The following is an 8259-nucleotide window of genomic DNA, read 5'->3' on the forward strand; positions in this document are numbered from 1 at the left end:
TCCAATGGGCCATTACAGTGTCTATGGACTATACTGCAGAGTGTTTGTGAGATGCTTGTGAATTTTCCTCACGCTGACTCAATACAGACAGTTGCATATCAGCTGCAGCATTTCACAGCACAACGTTAGGTAGCCTTTCGTTAGGTTAACAGAACACAAAACCCCAGCAAGCTCTTTTTGGGAACCCCTGAGCCCCCACAAAATATATGTATGTATTTAAGTGTCAAAATGGAGTGCTATTGAGCATGGCATATGTATACAACACACGACAGGGAAGCCCAATGCTACATCCAACATGACAGAAATACACAGTAAAATACTTATATATTCTCTTGAAAAAGGGTCATTTAGTTTAACCCTTTGGCCAAAGCGTTGTAAGCTTGCGAGCCACGACAAGCCAGACACCCGTTCGCAAGTCCTAACCCTACCAGATAAAATACTAATATACCTCTATTAGGATTAAAATTCTCAAAGACCACATTGGATCTATATCCAGTAGAATGAAAGGATCTACTAACTTGGGAAGTGGGGAGGGGCTGGCTTAAAACCTGGGAAGGAGGAGCCACCAACCCCCAACAGCTGAAACAGCTGAGAATAGGTTAACAGAACACAAAACCCCAGCAAGCTCTTTTTGGGAACTCCTGAGCCCCCACAAAATATATGTATGTATTTGTGTCAAAATGGAGCCAATAGCACTCCATTTTGACACTTAAATGCATACATATATTTTGTGGGGGCTCAGGGGTTCCCAAAAAGAGCTTGCTGGGGTTTTGTGTTCTGTTAACCTATTCTCAGCTGTTGGGGGGTTGGTGGCTCCTCCTTTCCAGGTTTTAAGCCCGCCCCTCCCCACTTCCCAAGTTAGTAGGTCCTTTCATTCTACTGAATATAGATCCAATGTGGTTTTTCTCCCTCCTAATAGAGGTAAATGAGAATTTTAATCCTAATAGAGGTATATTCGTATTTTATCTGGTAGTGTTAGGACTTGCGAACGGGTGTCTGCCTTTTCGTGGCTCGCAAGCTTACAACACTTTGGCCAAAGGGTTAAACTAAATGACCCCTTTTCAAGAGAATATATAAGTATTTTACTGTGTATTTCTGTCATGTTGGATGTAGCATTGGGCTTCTCTTGTCTGTTGTAGCCTTTCGTTAGGCACACAATCAGAATTTTTACAGGAGCACCAAAGTATTGCCAGTTTAGGGCTGTCATATAGTGTGTGCGGCCATGCGCACGTGCCTGTTCGAAGGGGTGTGTGTGTGTTTTATTAAAAATAAAATATTTATTACATTTGTGCAGACACACAAATACATACACATATATATACATATACATACATTCAACGCCGGTAGCGGCGCAAAAAGATTCTTTTCCTTTTCCCCGCTGTCAGCTCCCCGCTCGCGCGTGGCCCTTGTATAGAAGGGCTGACTAACCACAGCCGTCTATAAATGCCGTGCGCGCGCACGGCGTATCACGCGGCTGCACTATATAACAGCCCTTAGGTAGGAATGTAGAATTCTATATTGTCACGTGCTTTACATATAAAAATAAGGGGAATGTAGTATTGTTGCTTTAATGCATTCATAACATACCATTAGGTCAGTTTGGTTATAAATGAAAATATAACTTTCTTTAGCAAGATGTCACTGTTAAACTGACACTACTCACGGACCCTCCTGTTTCTGTTTGGTCTCATGGCAAGTAAGGTGTGAGGTAGGTATTGCGAAAATACTGTACTCGAATACAGAGCATACAGCATGTTGGGGTTCAAGGTTCAGTACCAATTCGGAACAACATTGGATTTCTAAATAGATGAAATCATAGTGTACAGCGCTTTCAAAACTTTTTATTTTTGAAGTGTACCGACGTGAACAAATTGCAATGTTAGGTTTAATGTTTAGTGTAATATAAAATAATTGTTGCAATAATAAATGGAATAAGTGGTCCAGAACATAGACCTGAATTTTCATCAGTGGCATTTTCATTACAGTTATTTGTGTTATTATTTATATATATATATATATTATAAAGGCAATGTCCTACCTGTCTGTTTTTTCTTCCTTCTCCTATTAGGCAGCCAACAATTGTAGGTATAGATCTAATTTTCCTCCTGGTAGGACCCGTATTCAGTTGGTTGCCACCAGATATCACTGACTCTAAAACCCTGACATGGCTGCAGGCTTATAACGCAGAGGCTTTTCTTCCCATGATGCAGCTCTAGCCGTGGTACAATTAATTCTGATTCTGCATAATACCATTGGCAGATTTACATGAACTGCTGCATGAGATTGAGTGGTAGACTACGGCCCCAGTGCACACATTAGAGCGCCTTGCGGCGCTTTCACCCCAATCAGTGTCTTTCTGATTGCTCGTGATTGGTTGGGGGGGGGGGGCGCGTGGACATGATGCCACGTGGCTGGTTCACCTTCATTGGCTGAACCGCTGCCGTGATGTAGCCATAACTCGGCCACCGTGCCAAAAGACAAATTTGACTTTTGCCAATGTGGTTGTGCCATCGCGCTTTGTGCATGCGCACGGACTGACTGGGGCCGGCCTCATAGAGGGCCGTCTCTTGTTCACGCGTGCAGTTGCGATCACTGGGATCGAGGCCCTAGACTTATTCAAACTGCTACACCTATGTACCGGCAGCTAAAAGTCTGAAAAGTTGTGACTGCATGCTGCATATGACTATTGCAGATTTATTGCAGACTTAAATTATCTAAAAATGTTTTCCTTTAATATGTGGATTAATACAATCCACACAGTGGTAAGTAATTAGCTAAGTTGCCAATCGATCCGTTCTCCTGTGATCGATTGAAGATTTGGCTCGGGGGTTCATTAAATGGTCGTTAGTGCAGCAGAAGAGGACCAAAGAGGCAAAGTTCTGTGGGGAAGATCATGTGACCAGGCAGTCACTAGATACAATTGGTGCACTGCTAGAGAGAGGACAGGGTTCAAAAAGTGGTGTGTCAGAAGTGGAAGGGGATGTGACTTTGTAAATGGTTGCTATAGTAACAAAAATTGCGTGTTACATTATAATATTTCATTTTTTTTTTTAAATGCTATAAATATTTTCTCATAGAGAACTGATTTATTAAAAAAATCAAAAACACACACCAGTAAGGGTACTTCTCAGCAATGCTCCGAGCAGGTAGCCTGTCACACTTCGTGACCACCGTGCCCTCGCCGGGAACACAACTAGAGTCTTTGGACTACCCTGCCAGACTTTATTATGTTATACGTTCTGTGTTAGTTACCAGGAAGTTTACTATGTTGTTACTTAAGAACATTGTTGATTTGAATACAATATGTATATGTTAGGGTTGCCCGCCCTAGCCGAGTACACAACTAGAGTCGTTGGTCTTATCAGCCAGACCTTACTATGCTGTACGTTATGTGTTGGTTATCATGAAGTTTATCATGCTGTTACTCAAGAACATTGTTGGTTAGGATATAATATGTATAAATGAAAATCAAACATAATTTTTGAGGGCAGTCCTATGCTGGACAAAAAGGGGATATGGCCCATATTTGGTGGCTATGTCTAGGAATTCAGAAATATTGGCTCATAATTCAAAATCTAATAAAAGAGGTCACAGACCTCACAATCCCTATAGATCCTCTGACCTACCTACTGGGCAGACCGAGGGAGGAAATCGACCGCCCAGTATGGAAATTAATCTCCTTCATTTTTTTTTTTTTTAAAACATTTTTATTAGGAAATAGGCAGATTTACAGGCATATATCACATCGCAGTATCCTAATTCACATTGGTTTTCCATTTTACCGTGTTGAAAAGTGAGGGGAGGGGGGGTACCGCCAAGGGTGGTGCGACCTCTGGGTCACAGGGTGACCAGGGGAGCGAGAGGTCTGAAAAAGAAAAAAAAAGGGGGGGGGGGGGGGTAGGGGAAGCCTCCCCCACCCCGCTGAACCAATCATCCTTCAGACCAAGGTCTGGTTAATCAGAATTTCTCAGCTCGGGTTCCTTTGGGTGTCAGTGAACCTCCTAGGGTTCCCATATTTTGTAGTGACCCACAGTCTTACGTTTGAGAAACGCTGTCAGTCGCTCCATGAGCATTACGTCATCTATTCTTCTCTTAACCACATGAATGGAGGGGGGAGAGATCTTTTTCCAGGAGAATGCCATAGCACACCTAGCCGCAGTAAGCATGGAGGAGATTAATTTTCCTACTGGGCGGTCAATTTCCTCTATTGGCCTGCCCAGGAGGTAGGTCAGTGGATCTGGGGTTATTGTGAGGCTGGTTACCTCTTGGATTAAAGTTTGGATTGAAAGCCATAAATTTTGGATTTTTGGGCATGACCACCAAATGTGAGCCATGTCTCCTCTCTGTCCACAGCCTCTCCAACATAGATCTGAGGCCAGGGGGTATATTTGCTTCAATCTAACTGGGGTAAGATACCAATGGAACATGATTTTATAGATATTCTCTTTTGTTGTGGTACAAATGGAAGTTCCTGAAGCTTCGTCCCATATGTCCTCCCAGTCTTCTCTATCTATGTCTATATTTAATTCCGCCGCCCACTTGGACATGTAGTCGTGAGTGGAGGGGCCTGCTGTTATCTCCATGCCAGCATATATGTTAGAGATCAAGGCTGTTTGGTGCGTGCCAGTTTGGCATAGCCTCTCAAAGTTGGTGAGGGGAGGAAACTCGAATTTTGGGGAAATTTTTGGGAGAAAATGTCTAATTTGGAGATACTTAAAGGGGCTCAGTTCTGGAGCCTCGTGTTTTGAACGTAATTCTTGAAAGTTCAGCAGCCTTCCACCGCTCAGCAGGTAGGCGATCACCCTGATCCCCTTCAGTCGGAAATAGTCGAATTGTTTGGGTTCACATCCTGGGGGGAAGTGGGGGTTGTTATGGATCGGAGTAAGCAGCGAGCTTGGTGCTGTTAGTTTAAACTTCGTTCTGCATTTCCGCCAAACTTCCCAGGTGTGTCTTACAGCGCCAAGGTCAAAACTGCGGGGTAGTCTATCCCCCTTGTCTATGCACCAAAGGTGGGCCTGCAGGGAAGGCGTTTTTACGTAGTGGGATTCAATGTCAAGCCAGCAATAGAGGCCCGGGTCTGCGTTCCACACTACGGCTTGCTTCAAATGGGCCGCTAAGTAATACTTTGTGATATCTGGGACACCCAGGCACCCTCTTCCCCTCGATGCCAGGAGGACCGACCTGGCAACCCTGGGTCTTTTGCCCTTCCAAATGAAATTAAACATTTTGTTTTGGATGTTTAGAGCCGGGGACATGGATCGGGAGTGTCTGGAAGAAGTATAGCAATCTGGGGAGTATATTCATTTTTACCGAGATCATCCTTCCGATCCATGAAATCTGGTAATCTTCCCATTTATCCAGATCTTTCTTGATTTCTCCGAACAAAGCCGGGTAGTTGCATTTGTATAATGATTGGTAGTTCCCTGATACATTCACTCCCAGGTATTTAATGTATGAGGAACTCCATCTATAATTAAAGTTTAGTTTCAGTAGATTAACTTCCGGGTCTGGTACATTTAAGTGTAGGGCCTCTGATTTGTCATTATTAATTTTGTAGTCCGAAATTTTGCTGAACTCCACCAATTCTTTATGTAGGTTGGGAAGGGATGTTTGGGGGTGGGTTAGAGACAATATTATGTCGTCGGCAAAAAGCGAGATTTTATCATTTATGTCGCCAATTGGTATGCCCTGGATGTTTACGCTCTCGCGTATTTTGGCCGCCAGTGGCTCGATCGTCAAGGCAAAGAGGAGAGGGGAAAAAGGACAACCCTGCCTTGTACAGTTCTTTATTGAAAATCTTTGTGCTGTGCCTCCCGGGAGTTTAATTGCTGCTTATGGGTTTTGGTACAATGCTCGGACCCCCTCTAGGAATGAGTCCCTGAAGCCGAATTTTTGCATGGTTTTGTCTAGGAATAGCCAATTGATTCTGTCAAACGCCTTCTCTGCATCCAAGCTCAGGAGAACTGCCTTGGTATTTGTATGGTTGATGTGGTCTATTATGTTTATGATCTTGCGGGTGTTGTCCGAGGTCTGTCGGCCCGAGACAAATCCCACTATGGATAAGTCTGGGTAGGATGGGGTTTAATCTATTAGCTAGTATTTTGCTGTACAGCTTAAGGTCGTTGTTCAAAAGCGATATGGGGCGATAGCTCCCACACTGCATTGGGTCTCTGCCCTCTTTGTGGATTATTGCCAGGTTGGCCAATGACATTGAAGCTGATATGGGATCACCTTCCATAAAGGAGTTGAACAAGTCTAGCAAGTGAGGTGATAGGGACGGGTGGAATCTCTTGTAGTAGGCGTTTGTGAACCCATCAGGGCCAGGGGCTTTGGATAGTTTTAGTGCTTTTACCGCGTGTGCCAATTCCTCTTTTGTGATCTTCCCGTTATGCGTCTCATTCTCCTTCTCTGTTAGGGATGGGAGATTGCAATTGTCTAGATAGTTCGAGACTGCTGTGAGCCTTGATGCTCTGTTATTATCCTCCTGAGTTCTGAGGTTGTATAATTTGGTATAAAATTTGGTGAATTCCTCCGCAATGTGTTTGTCATTATACAATATGTCACCTGACCTGTTCTTAATCGCAGTTATTTGGGACCTTTTTTGTACCCCTCTTAATTTGCTGGCTAAAAGTCTGTCAGCTTTGTTACCCTTGTCGTAGTATCTCTGGTTAGTCCATCGGAGGGCTTTTTCGACATCCTCTAGCTGGATCTTTTTTAACTCGTTTCTAGCCGCAGTTAAGGCTTTGTATATTTTCCCTGATGGGTTGCATTTGTGCTGCTGTTCTAGTTTGATTATTTTCTCTGTCAAGTCTTTGAGTAATTTTGTCTTAACTTTTTTTCTATGGGATGCTATAGAGATAAGAGTACCTCTGATGGTTGCCTTATGGGCCTCCCATAGTACCGCTGGGGATGAGACTGAACCTGAGTTGGTTTTAAAGTACTCTGACAGGGCTGACTTGATTTCTCTCTCTATTTCCGGGTGATTCAATAGTGAATCGTTTAGTTTCCAGTTAAATGTGCTCGACTTTGTGAATGGAACAGAGAGAGTTAATGAAATAGGGGCATAGTCCGACCATGTGATCGGGCCTATATCAGTTTTTAGGGAGGCCTCCAAGACATTCTTGGTTGTAAAAAGGTAATCAATGCGAGAATAGGTCTGGTGGGGTGCGGAGTAGAAGGTATAGTCCCTTTGGCCCTGATGTTGGGATCTCCAAATGTCCACTAGGGAGAATTCTTTGATAATTTCTCTGAATGCCATTCCCGTCTTTAGGGAGGGTACCGTGTGAGGGCGGTTTAAGGGGCGAGTCCTATCTTCCAATGGGTTCAAAGCCATATTTAGGTCGCCCCCCACTATCAGTGAAGATAGATAGGTAGGGTCAATCGCACTTAGAACTTTTTTCAAAAACTCTGGTTGGTTCTCGTTTGGTGCATAGAGGTTGATCAGGGCGATCGCCATGCCCGCCAATGAGCCATATACTACAAGAAATCTACCCCTTGGGTCTGAAACTTTTTTGACAAAATTGAATGGAGTTCCATGGCGGATTAAGATAGCGACCCCTCGTTTCTTGCTACTGAACAAGGAGTAATAGCCCATCGGGAATGTATTATTAAATATTTTAGGTGGCTCGTGGTCTGTGAAGTGCGTCTCCTGGAGAAAGATGATATCTCCTTGGGATCTTTTCATCTCCTGGAGAGCTAGTTTTCTCTTTCTGTGGCTCTGCAGCCCTTTGACGTTAAGGGAGATAAGTTTGATTGGGGCCTGCTTAACCATTTTTGTTATCTCTGAAGGGGGCTTTAAAGATCACCCCTTTCCCAACCGGGGGATCTTGGTTGACTACTATGTCTGTGGGGTTGAAGTTTCGTATCTGGCGGAAGAGGATGACCTTTTATCTGGGTCTGGGTCAGCAGGATGGGGGGGGTGGGAGGGGGGTAGAGGACTGCTGGGACAGCACCAGCAGGCAGAGAAAAAGAGGGTGGGGGCCTGAGGGCGCCCCCTGAGGAGTGTAGCCGGGATTGCGTACCGGCATTCGGACACAGGGTCCTTGGGGGGGTAAACCCAGGAGTGTGGACCGGCTCATCCAGGAGGGTGTGGACCCCTAGGTGGTTTTTTTTTTAATCATTTTCCCCTATGTGTTTAAAGGCGGGGGGAGTGTGGGAGGGGGAAGCGGGGGGGGAGAAGGATGGGAGGCGGTTTAGGGAGGGGGGAATGGAGGGGAATGGAGGGGGGGGGAAAGGAAGGGTCTCTATGATGGGGTAGTG

The sequence above is a fragment of the Ascaphus truei genome, chromosome 5, assembly GCF_040206685.1.
Source record: "Ascaphus truei isolate aAscTru1 chromosome 5, aAscTru1.hap1, whole genome shotgun sequence".
Classification (NCBI taxonomy): Eukaryota; Metazoa; Chordata; class Amphibia; order Anura; family Ascaphidae; genus Ascaphus; species Ascaphus truei.